The sequence below is a fragment of the Pinus tabuliformis genome, chromosome 2_2 (assembly GCF_031772625.1).
Source record: "Pinus tabuliformis cultivar Carrire ecotype Pingquan chromosome 2_2, CPIR1, whole genome shotgun sequence".
NCBI classification, from domain to species: Eukaryota; Viridiplantae; Streptophyta; class Pinopsida; order Pinales; family Pinaceae; genus Pinus; species Pinus tabuliformis.
In genome coordinates, this window is record NC_142300.1 from 782495777 (window position 1) to 782509108 (window position 13332).

Consider the following 13332-nt stretch of genomic DNA (forward strand, 5'->3'; position numbering starts at 1 on the left):
TTCTCTCATTCTCCAACTTCTCTTGGAAGGGAGCTGCAACCCCCTTAGCTCTTGTACTAGTCGATCCTTTTACTAGTACGTAGGTGTCGACCTACTGAATGCTCAAACCTTCACTCATTTTCCAGCTGCTACTAGAAGGGAGCTACCACCCCCTTAGCTCTTGTACTAGTACATAGGTGCAGACCTACAGAAGGCTACAACCTTCTCTTTCTTCCTCCAGGTACCACGTTTCATAAATTTTCAAACTGGACACTCCTAAAGCACAACACTATAATTTGAAGGCCACGTTTCATCCAATTTTCATACTGGACCCATCAATATCATTGAAGCACAAAATCAATCAACACTAGCATCATCAATCTCTGAATCACTCAATACTAAATCATTGAAACCCTATCAACAAACTGCAATCACCAGAACACAGAGCAGAACAGAGAACTCTGCAACAATGTTCAGATCTAACTGTATCATCAAAAATCATGCATCAGAGTGCATACGCTACTTGGAAGAGCCGAACCAGCATGTATACGCAACTTCACCAAAGTTAACTAGTGTATATGCCATTAATTACTTACTTATGTCTTCGCTACACTTCTTGACTTCAGACATAACTAGATCATTTCATATACAAGGATAATATGTGTGTTAACAACCTGATCTAGTCCATCAAATCACATAAAGATAAGTCATTATGATCCAGATCCATTATTAGATTTCATCCATCAAAACAGAAGCTAAACACAATCAATCAATCTGAATATGCAGAATACTGACACCAGAACTCAGAACTTTGCATCAACCACCTGTAACTTCAAACATCAAAGTTCATATGGTATACGCTACTTAGATGTATCTAACCTGCGTATGCACACACTTTTATCATAGTCAACCAGCGTATACATCTGTAAATATTCATTCATGATTTGCAGCTATTCCAAAACTTGAATTATACCCAGATCAGAATATTTACAGAAAATTACATGTGTCAGTATACAGATCTAGAATAAGCATGATCAAACCGTATAGATATGATTCATTCCAAGCCATTAGATCCTGATCTATCCTTAGATCTTGTTCTCCATCAACCGTTGAGATTCCTCCTTGGCTCAGATCAAGCAAAGCATCATGAACCCATAACCTGCATACTGGATTTCATACTTCATCAGATATTCAAGACTTTCTGAACCCCTTTGCCTAATGATCTTCTTCTCCTTTTATAGTCTTAGGCCTTAGTCAATACCATGGTCCAAAACCACTTAGAACCAATAACTTGGACCAAATACCTCGGGTCAATATGCTGGACAAGATACCATGGTCCAAAACCATAGGTCCAAATAGCAAGGATTAAATACCATGGACCAAAACCCAATGTACGTGCCTTCCCTTGCATGAAAGTGCGTGTATACGTATACGCACCTTTTGGTTGGCTAACTTGCATGTATACGCGGCTTTATCAAGGGGAGCCTGCATATATCTCTTTTTCTTCATTCTATGAGCCTTAACTGTGATCTGTCATCTTAGTAAGTTGCCATTAAGGACAACACCTATATCATAATGCCAACAATCTCCCCCTTTGGAGTTGATGGCAAAGCTAGCTTGCCATACTGAGAACTGACATCTAATGGACTATCATTGTACATTACATTTGAACTGATTCCTTTGAGTTGCCTTGCATCCCATGTATTCTATCACATCTGATATCTCTTCTATAGATTCATCTAGTTATATATATAACTGAGATGTTCTGCTACAAGTGGGTTACCATCAAGTACAACACATGCATCATAATGCCAACAATCTCCCCCTTTGGACTTGATGGCAACAACCATACCAAGTCACTCTCGCCCTTTGACATCAAGGGAAAAGGGTGGACCAAGATATTCTCTTCCTTGATAGACATTCCATTGTCCATACTCCCTCTGAGTACCTGTTGAAATCTCTAATTGAGCTCCCCCTTTGTATATGCCAATATGTACCAATCTGTCCATGCTCCCTCCGAGTACATGCTGAAATCTCTACTCTACTGAAGTGTGCTATTCATGCTCCCCCTGACTGTAAGCAAGGTCTGAAAAAATATTTTCTACAAGAATAACATGACTCTATACATCATAAGTGACCTTCCTATCACCAAAGACTTATACATACATCCATCTCCCAACCAAGTAGGGATATACCAATATTGACTCATCCACCCAACCAAGTGAGGATATACCAGATACCAATTTTTTATACATGACTGAAATATTACATCATCCTTCCCATGCATAGTGGGGGTACAAATTACATCATATGACCAAAAGGGATTCATCAAATGACTACAATAGATGGAGACAAACTATTACGTCATGAGTCTTGGTATGACATTTACATTGAATGATATATATGACATTTATAACAGAGACCAAGCGTCTAAATAAGACCATGATAGTCATCAGTAACTATCATACATAGTGTATGATCTACTTCATAAGCATCTGTCAACAGCATCTAGACCAGTAACCTATATATGTCCATCAACCTATGACAAGATATGTCTACATATAGATATCAATTCATTCTCTTGATCTTAAGAATTATCATACAAAATCATTCACATTATATCATATGTGAAAGACACCATAGCCATCTCATCAACATCAAGATCTGCATGATCTTATATATCATCCATGTATCATCACTCGGGGACATCCCTCATCTGTATCAATCAACATATGTAAGTATCAACCTGGCATCATATGGGTAAGAACTCATCATCATCATGTCTCCAACAATGAAACTTTGAGTAATCATCCATGTGTCCATCATATTGTATATAGCACTATGTATCTTCAGCTCAAGATCTTTTGTCAAGGCTTCTTGATATCATCAACAACAACAATCCTCATCCATGTGAGTGCCAAGAACTATAGGAATCCTGCATCATAACTGTATTATATGTCGACAACAACATATAAGTGACTCATCATCAAGTAATGAAGTTGTGTATTCAATATTTGTACTTCTCCTTATCCTTATGAAGATCACCATGTAAGCACCATATATGCATCATCAGAGAATCAACCACAAATCTGATCTGAACACCAACTATGTAACCCCAAGAATCATATGAGATTTTATCACGTACAACTCATAACCATATCATATCAAGATGTATCATTCAGCCATATAAGCATCATCACCAAGGACTACTAACCATAATGCCAACAATGCATTATTAAAAGCATATGCTCCCCCTGAACCTGTGCCATCTTGTTTACTGTCAGATCTGATCATGCATATATCAACAAGAAGTATCAAGGCATCATCATCATCAAGTTAGGATCAAAACACTTCTACATCATCAAGTTAGGATCAAAACACTTCTAAACGTCTTACAAGTATCAAGACATTTCCACACATCATCAGCAGATTGTAACCATTATCAAATAGAGAAAATAATGGACTGAATCATATCAGACCCTTTTCCTGAGCCTGTCCCATTGCTTTTCTCAAACTGACATATACGCGACTGTGCACTACCTAACTCGCGTATATACGTGACTTCTCTTTATGAAACCTGCGTATTAGATTGAGAACTATGAAGTTTTACACTTCCAGCTTCCTCTGAGTCTGTTATGTTTGTACATTGTGTTGTGCCATATCATTCTGACTGTACTTCCTTCCTATTCCATATCTTCAAGTGTGATGATGTTTTCTCCTTTTGGTATGGTGCCCGTACTTTGTTCCTGCATTCCTTTGTTATATGTCCAAGCTTGTTACATGCATAACATCTTACATGTTTCATCTTCCTTCTGAAGCAATCAACAACTTTGTGACCAAACATATTGCAAGAAAAACAATATCCCTTAAATTACCTGGAATGTGATGATCTTTCTATGTGATGGTATTGAACCATTCTACTTCTGCATCTGGCTGAAACATGTCCAAGATTATGACATACATAACATTTAACATTATTCATCGGAGGAGTAAAAGATTTTCTTTGAATAATTTCTTTCCTTGGTTGTTGATGGGATTGACCTCTCATCTCCTTGTTGAGTATTTCAGATTGTGCATTAGAGTTCCTTGTCTTATTTTGTGAACTAGGTTCACCTTCAATAGATTTGTGAAAACCAAGACCAGTTTTTATAGCAGGAGACCTTTGACTACTAAGAATATCATCCAAGATCTTAGTACTATCTTGAAATCGTAAGAGCTTATCCTTTTCTTCTAAGTTATCTTTTAGAATATTTACCTCAACCTGAAGTTGCTCTTCCTTTTCATGACACTGCTTCTTCATGTTTTCTTCAGCTTTTCTTCCTTCTTCCAACTAATGTTTTAGTTCATGAACTTTGTTTTCTTGTTTCTCAAGAGCTTGGAGTAGTTCTTTATTCTGCTTATTTGATTCTTCAAGACATTCTTTTAGCGAGAGGATCGTAGCTTCAAGACTTTCATTATACTGGATCTTTCTCTGAGTTTCTTGATTGTTGTGCTCCTTTCATTTACTTCATTTCTTAATGATGTCACTTCATCCTGCAACTTTTGATATTGATCTTCCTTTTCCTTGAATAGCTTCCTTACCTTGTTTCCTTCCTCTAGATGAGCTTTTAGTTTGGTAACTTCTTCTTTGGAGATACATTCCGTTTTGTGCAATAGATCTTGTTGATCTCTAATTTTGTCTGTAAGCCTTTTAAATTTTGCCTCTATTTGATATCTTTCATTCTCCCCCATAAGAGAAAATTTAGTTGTTTCACTATCAATTTCATCATCTTCAAATGGATGGAGAAATGTATCACCAGAGGATAAAAAATTCATACCTGATAGTTCTTTTGCTTGTTCATCTTCATTTTGAAGTGATTCTAAATCTGAAGTGCTTCTTCCACATATTCCCCAATCGATTCTCCCACTGTCATAGTTCTTCTGATATGTCTTCTTCTTCTTAGGCACTTTCTTCTTAAGCTTCTTTCCCATTGTTCTACGGATCTCCTTCAAGCGATCAAGCTTCTACCAAAGGACCTGCTCTGATACCAATTATTGGAAATAATACTGAGAGGGGGGGGGGGGGGGTGAATCAGCATTATCAAATCAAACACTTTTTCATTTCCATACTAAAATTCATATACGCTATTTCAGTGAAGGGAACTTGCGTGTACACGCAACTGTGTCTAATGCAACTAGCGCATATCCAGTAAACTTATGATTCAGTTAATCCATTAAATGTTGATCTTTAGTTAGTGCATCATAACTTTTATTAACCATATGAACAGTAAACAGGTGCAGTAAAACAAAACAGATCATCACACACAAGAAGCACACATGAACACCATGATGTAAGGTGGAAACCCAATGTGGGTGAAAACCACCTGCTGCAAGTCGCCTCTATCTTCTTTTAATAAGAAACTTCTTTTTACAATATTTCTGTACTGGTGCAGTCTTATACTAGTACACAGGCTTCTGCCTGCAAAAGGCTACAACCTTCTCTCGTTCTCCAACTTCTACTGGAAGGGAGCTGCAACCCCCTTAGCTCTTGTACTAGCGGATCCTTTTACTAGTACGTAGGTGCTAGCCTACTAAATGCTCCAACCTTCGCTAATTTTCAGCTACTACTGGAAGGGAGCTTGTTGAGCTAATTTGTGTACCTAAATTAACACAATTATTTCTTATCAATCCGGGTTGTTTACCCTTTGAGGAAAGTTCAATATATGTGAAGATCAGATGTAATCAAACCTTGAAAGATAAGTTATTCAAAAACTAAAAGTAATACATTCTATAACTCTAATTCAATCAGTTTAAAAAGAGGAAAAACATTGAAATGGTTCTTGACTCAAGAAGTCCACTTTCACCTCAATTACCACTTAATGAATCAGAGATTGAAACCAAAAGCTTAAGATGGATAAATTATTAATGAAAGAAGCTCTTAACTTAAGAGACACATAAGGTATTCCATCATAATTCATTCATCTCAATATCAAAATCTCAATAAGAAACTACTTGCATGTAAACAAAAGAAACTAGTTGTGATTCATCATTTTAGTAGAAGGGATGCCCAACTTGAACACCTGTTTTTCCAACTCAATAAAGTGATGAATAAGCTATTAACTAATGAAATCAATCACTATGCATGAACCATAAAGCAATCTGAAATAAAGCTTTGAAAAACTAGTGCTACAATAACCAGATTACAAGGAAATAAAACTAGTTAACAAGGAAGTGTACTTAGCTTGGAATGGGGGCCCTTCATCCTTGCCTTGCACACTTGAGAGGTGATATCAGAAGCTTAAATTCAATCACACATCCATAGCATGGAACAGCAAAATAATAACACAAGTCTTCAAATTAACTCCTCAATCCAAAGATGTCACAGCATAAAAGTATATAATAAGTCAATACATAAGCCATCAAAGTTTTGGTTTTAAATAAGAAGTCTCATGAACAAACTGATCTATATTCACTCAAACAAACCCATCTACTCTCATCCACCTATCTAAGTCGAATTCATTACTCCCATCCCAAGAAAGATGACCAATCCTATAGAATCTCAAAACTGCCATATTTCTATGGGATTTCTGAATGACTAGTCATGATTGACTAGCACCAAATGGGCCTAATAAAGCTTGTTCTGTTCGAACTAAGCATTACTAGCTTAGTCCTAGTTCCCAAGCTATTCATCCATGCATTCCATTCGTGCCCAAGTGTCCTGCAACCATATCAACCATAGAGCTATTACGGGAATTTCTGAATCTGCCAATTTTGCACTAAAAAACCAAAATTTCATAAGAACTTTCGAAATTGAAAAATTAAAATTAAATACCTTAATGGATATCAAATATACATCAAAATGGGATAAATGAAGGGAAAATGGATGGAAAATAGATGGATAAGTAAGTTTCTTTGAGCAAAAATAAGACCAAAACTAAGGCCCAACATCTCTCCCTTGCTTATCATCAAGCATGTCCCCATGCTTGCTTAATCCTCTTTGACCTTCTTCTCTTTGTAGTAGATGTTGTACCTGTAGATGCTTCCTGTTGTGCTGCCCTGACCAAACAATCCAAACCTGTGTCATGTCTTTCCCTGAACAAAGCTGCTATGACCTTCTGTTTTTTATACTTTGCCTGCCACATGTTCTTTTCCTTTAGCCATTTAAATGCTTGCTTAGAAAGTAGATCATTTTTCCTTTTCAGTCTCCCCAATTCTTCATTTAATTTTTCATTTGCCTTAACCAATTTAGCATTATCTTTCTTATTTGCCTTGTTTTCCTCTTTTAATTGTTTCTCCAAGATTTTTCTAATTTCCAATTGGTCAGTTAAGTCCCTGATTCTTCCCAAATTGATTTCTCTCTCAAAATATTGTGTTGTTTTCATTAGTGATGCTACTGCTGCATCATCATATGAAGAATCCTTCTCAAATACTTCTTGTGCAATATCATTTTCTTCTTGTTGTCTTGGGGAATATGTTTCTACTTCCTTGTCTAAATCAATGGGACTTTTATTCCTAAATCTTCTAGGAATAGACATAACAGATGTTTCATTTTCTTGCATGGCCATGTTATTCTGTTGTTTAGCTCTTGTTCTGGGATACAAGGGTGAGTTCATCAATCCTCTGTTTTCCTGCTCTGTTTTATCCTGTACTTCATTAACCTGTTCAATGAATTGATTTTTAGACATGAACTCTCTCCACACTATGCCCTGTGACCTCACCTGATACTCAACTAGGATTTTGATCAATCCTTGGTGGTAAATCTGTCCTGCTTTAGGCCTGTGTTCATGTTTTACTGTTTCAATCATTCTCAAAAGGCTCCTATGTAGGAAATAAGGCAAGTTAATCCTATCCTCTCCTTTAATATGCTACAGAAGTCTGACATGATACAACTGGGCAACGCTATATCCTCTATCACAAGTCAAAAACTTCTGGATGACCGAAACCAACTCACCCCATGGTTCATTAAACCATTCCCTGGGTATCCCTTTTTTTTATCAAATGTCCCTTTCCGGTTCTTCTCAAGAAAGAAAGTCTAAGCTTTCTCCTTGAAGTGCAGGCCTTTGTAATACTTCTCACCTATCATGGGTAGATCTAAAACTTGGGAAAGATATTCCTGGGTTACAGGAATAATGACATCTCCTACCCGTGTCTGGTCTTGACTGAAGTTATTTATAAAGTCCCTGGTTATTTGTTCAGAGTGGCCATCAAATTTTTGTAAAAAACTTATCATCCCCGCTTGGTAAAGTTTTTCTATAGTTTCCTTCCCCCAGCTCTCTATCTGAAATTTTGGCTCTACTCTGACTGACATTGTTTCTGAAAACCAGTGAATGAATTCCTCTGCTGTTACTAATTTCATCTTGACAATAAAAATATAACTATTGTTTGTTTTCAAAATGAAATTTTGAAAGCAAAGAAGCTTACCTTCCTCCTCTCAATCAACTTAATTCTGACTTCCTTAACCTCTGTTTTACTCTTCTCTCTGCAACAACATTGTTTTAGTTCCCTGTTCAATGCAAACAAACACCTGTATACCCCTGTCAATATGCTGATCTATGTTCTTGAAAACAAAATACATATGCAAACAATGTCCATGTATGCTCATCGCCTTATATTGTTGCCAAAATCAAACCATCGTTTTACTGTGTATGTACAACCAAGAAAACTGAGTGTTTCACATGCATATGGCTCTCGGCCTCATCATCAAAGTTTTTTTAAAAAATCCCAAAATGCTCTCGGCCTAATCAAAAAAATTTGCAAAAGTGCTTTCGACTGTATCACAAAATTTTGGAAAACATGCTTGCGGCCTCATCATAAAAAATTACAAAAATGCGCTTGGCTATATCATAAACATTTGCAAGAAGGCTCTCGGCCTCAGCATGAAAGGTTGAGGATTATACACATACTCTCGGCCTCAAAACACAGATGATAAAACAAAAACACAGCGCATTTAGTTCTAAATGGCTCGGCAATCAAACTCCCTTTGGCAACCAAAAATTTCACATGGCATGGTTCGTTCAGCCCTTAGACATTTCAATCCCCTGTTTCGGTTCAAATGAAAACAACAACGCACAGACAGCAAGGGTTCATAACAAAGACTCATGTCGTTTCATGCATATGATATATTGGATTGACTGTTGTTTGAGGTTTAATGGAACGGCGCGCAACAAAACAAGGTGTGGAAGCAAAACAAGGCGCAGTGCGCATTCAACAGCGCGCACAATTCAATCAACAATCACCGCCATGCAACATAAACACGCCATAACAGTCAAATTTCGTGCCTCCTTTGTTCATAGATTTTGTTGTGAACACGGCACGCCGTTAAAACTCCACATAAAATGCCAAACCCTAACGTGTTAACCATGCAATGCATTCTCATTTAAGTGCAGCGCGATTCACTAGTAGTTTATACCAAGATTTACGCAGTGAATCAACTGATTTGATGCTGTGGTTTCGGCGTTACCTGTTATCAATGAGCGCTTGAGGAATATCCGGCGCTCCAAATCCCTGTTCAACCGTTCAATTGACTGGTGGCAAGGGCAGAGCAACGTAACCATTAATAACAGATAATTCATAATTTCTACTCCACTGTGTGCCGAGCTTAAACAACTATTGCATTACCTGATTGAATCCCGAAAATCGGTGATCACTGAACGTTAAAACCGGGATGATTTCCTTCTTTAAATTCGCCTAAACTCACTTCACCCTCCTTTTCACTAGGCTGCAGCTCCAAACACCATCTCTCTGAGCTATTCGGCAATGAGGAATATGGTTTAAACAGCGCAAGAGCTCAGTCGGTTCATGACCGTTTCATGGGTGTACTGCGCTTCTTATTCATTGGTGTTTACAATGCGTGGTTGGTATGGCCATCCTGTTTGACCAGTCGCCCGACTGTGTCATGAGGATGGCCAAATCATCGTTTCATACGCATAACCCTTGCGCAGTGTATTGCCCAATGACAACCGGTTGCCATGCCACCGTGTTGAGCTCGTACCTGTGTGCTGGCCGTTTGTCGTTTTGGGTGTAACGTTTTATTCATTGCTGCTGTGTTTACCATTATTGCCACCGTCGTGTGCTTGCAATGATATTCAAGCATTGCTTGTATTGCAATGATATGTATGCAATTACATTTCAACACCCCGCCGCAATGTTTATATGCACAGTCGTGCCATATGGTTTGCGCGCGGCCGTCCACCATATATCATATCATATGCGCTTTTTATATGCCTTCACTTATAACTTATATTATATACCATATGTTATGCACCATTGTTTCATATACCATATGTATTAACCTTATATCATATGCGCTTTGGGTTATATAGATGACTATAGCGCATTCACATTATTTGAACTATGGTATATAGTTTGATATGATATATAATAACTTTGATTTCCATATAGCGCATGAGGTTTGTTTGAATTGTATAGCATATCTTTATAATTTTAAAATGACCATCTTGGGTCATATTTAAAATTATCACCATCACTAATGCTTGAGTTGTATGTGCAGGTTGAAAGTTGTCCCAGTTTGGTCTTTCTAAGCTCTTAAAGAAAAATACTTAGGGGTAATAGGGTTAATGAAAATAGGGAATATGTATGGAAATGAAAGGGAATAGGGTTATGATGTATAAGGGTTATAGGAATATAGGATATGAATGATAATGAATATCCTCAGGTACTAATTTCAACTTAACAAAAACTAAAAATTTCTAAGAAAAATTTGAATTTTCAAGCACAAAATGACTATACATATACTCCCCTGGATGATGGTTGTACAAGTGGGATGAAATCAATTGATCAGATGTTGTAGATGGATCAAAAAGTAAACTTTATTGCTGCTTCTTTTTCTTCATGCTCTTGGTTCTTGAATTGTTAGTCAGGTCCCTCTGTAATGATTCTTTGTTTCAGGTCCCTCTGCACTGCTTACAAAATATGCACATGTTGTTTTGACATAGGCAGGTCTTTCAGGTCCCTCGACAATGATTCCTTATTTTAGGTCCCTCTATTGACAATACAAGTTCCTTCTATACTTTAGCTTTCCAGCTAAAGATCTTATGCAACTCTCCCGCTTGTTGAAGATATGGCTTGTCCTCAAGTCAGTTGTTGGTTGAGAGTGCCTGCATTGAAATTATCTGAGAACAATAGAACAAGTATAAGGAATTCATAGAGTCCAAGTTGCCCTGGTTTTCCCCTATGAATTCGTGTTTGCTAAGTGCCAGTTGCCTGGTTTTCACTTGCAAACAAATTATTTGTTTTTTTTTTATGTTGTTTTTGTTTTTTTTTTTTTTTATGTTTTTTTTTTTTTTTTTTTTGTTTTTTGTTTTTTTTTTATTCAACTACAAGACTGGAAGATGGTTGATCCTGGTGTGCCATGAGTTCCAGATTTGTATCTTCGATCAATTGTTTCATAAATGCTTCTTTACTGATAGGCCTATTGTAAACTTTGAGCCTATGTCCATTCACTATAAATGAGGTGGAGTCCTGGTCGATTGTCCTGATCTTGACTGCTCCATTGTCAAAGATTTCGTCAATTTCATATGGGCCTAGCCAGTGTGTTGTGAACTTTGCTTTGAAGTCTTTGAATTTGGAGTCAAAAAGCAATGCCCAGTCTCCCTTGCGAAATGTCTTTGTTTTGATATATCTGTCGTGCCACTTCATTCTTTGTTGTTGCACCAGTGTAGTATGTTCCATGGCTTGTTGACAATGCTCGTCCAACTGATTCTGTTCCATGATCCACTGCTGTTGTGCTTCTGTCAAGTCTAGTCCTAGTTCAGCTGCTAGTCTATATGTATGTATCTGAAACTCTATAGGCAATAAGGCCTCTTTCCCATATACTAACTGGTATGGACTAAAACCAGTTGTAGTTTTCCATGTGATTCTGTAGGCCCATAATGCATCTTTTAATTTTTCAGACCAATCTTTTCTGTTCATCTGTACTATTTTTGTCATGATATTTTCTAGGACTTTATTTGTTGATTCAACCTGCCCATTTGCTTGAGGATGATATGGTGTAGATTTCCTGTGTTTGATCTTGTATTTCTCCGTTAGATCTCGTACCAGCTTTGATGTAAACTGTGTTCCTTGATCTGTTACAATTTGTCTAGGTACTCCATATCTGACAAAGATTTCTTCAAAAAGAAAGGTGACCACTGTATCTTCTGTTGCTCTGTTGACTGCTTTAGCCTCTGCCCATTTGGTTACATAATCTGTACATACTAAGATGTACCTCTTTCCATTTGATGGTGGATTGATAGGTCCAACAAAGTCAAGTGCCCATTGCTCAAATGGTTCTATGAGGACCTGTGGCTTCAGTGGCATCTCATCTGTTGTGATTGGTCTCCCTGTTCTCTGGCAGCTGTCACATTGCTTGACATATTTCTTAGAGTCTCTGAAGATGGATGGCCAGTAATAGCCCAGTTGCAGCACCTTATATGCTGTTCGTTTATCTGCAAAATGGCCACCACATGGTTCATCGTGACATGCTCTTAGAATGTCTAATATTTCATCTTCTCGCACACATTTTCTAATTATCAAGTCTGAACCAGTATAAAATAAATCACCATTTACCCAACTATACCTAGAGCTTTCTCTAACAATTTTGTATTTTTGCTTTTTAGTGAATTGAGTTGGAAACTTTCCAGAAGATAAATAGTTTGCAATGTCTGCAAACCATGGTGTTTTTACTGTGATGGCAAACAGGTGTTCATCTGGAAAGTTATCTGCAACCGGATTTGGATCGTTGGGTGAATGTATGCGGGACAGAAAGTCAGCCACTTGATTTTCTTTGCCTGGCCGGTCTTGTATTGTGATATTAAATTCTTGCAATAACAGTAACCATCTTGTTATTCTTCCATTGGTGATGGGTTTATTCATCAAGTATTTGATTGCTGAATGATCTGTATGAATGAAAACTTGATATCCTGTTATATAGTGCCTGAATTTGTTTACTGCATGTATAACGGCTAACATTTCTTTCTCTGTGACTGTGTAGTTCAATTCTGTAGGTGTTAGATTCTTGCTTATAAAGTATATTGCATAAGTGAACAAGTTCTCTTTCTGTCCAAGAGAGGCACCTATCGCGGTATCGGATGCATCAGTTGATATATGAAATGGCAAAGACCAGTTTGGCCCATGAAGAATGGGTGCAACTTGTAGAGCTATAAAAAGGGTCTCTTTCACCTCTAGTTACCTCACATTAATATGTCAATCCGGGATCGTCTGGTTATTTCAAAGGGTGTCTCAGTCTGAGGCTATCATTTTCCAGAGTAATGCTTGTAGTACAGCTATTTACAACTACGAAAGTAAACTAATGCAAGTCTACAACTTAACTACTTCAAAGGACTAAATCACACCAAGTATTGCATCAGCCAAAGG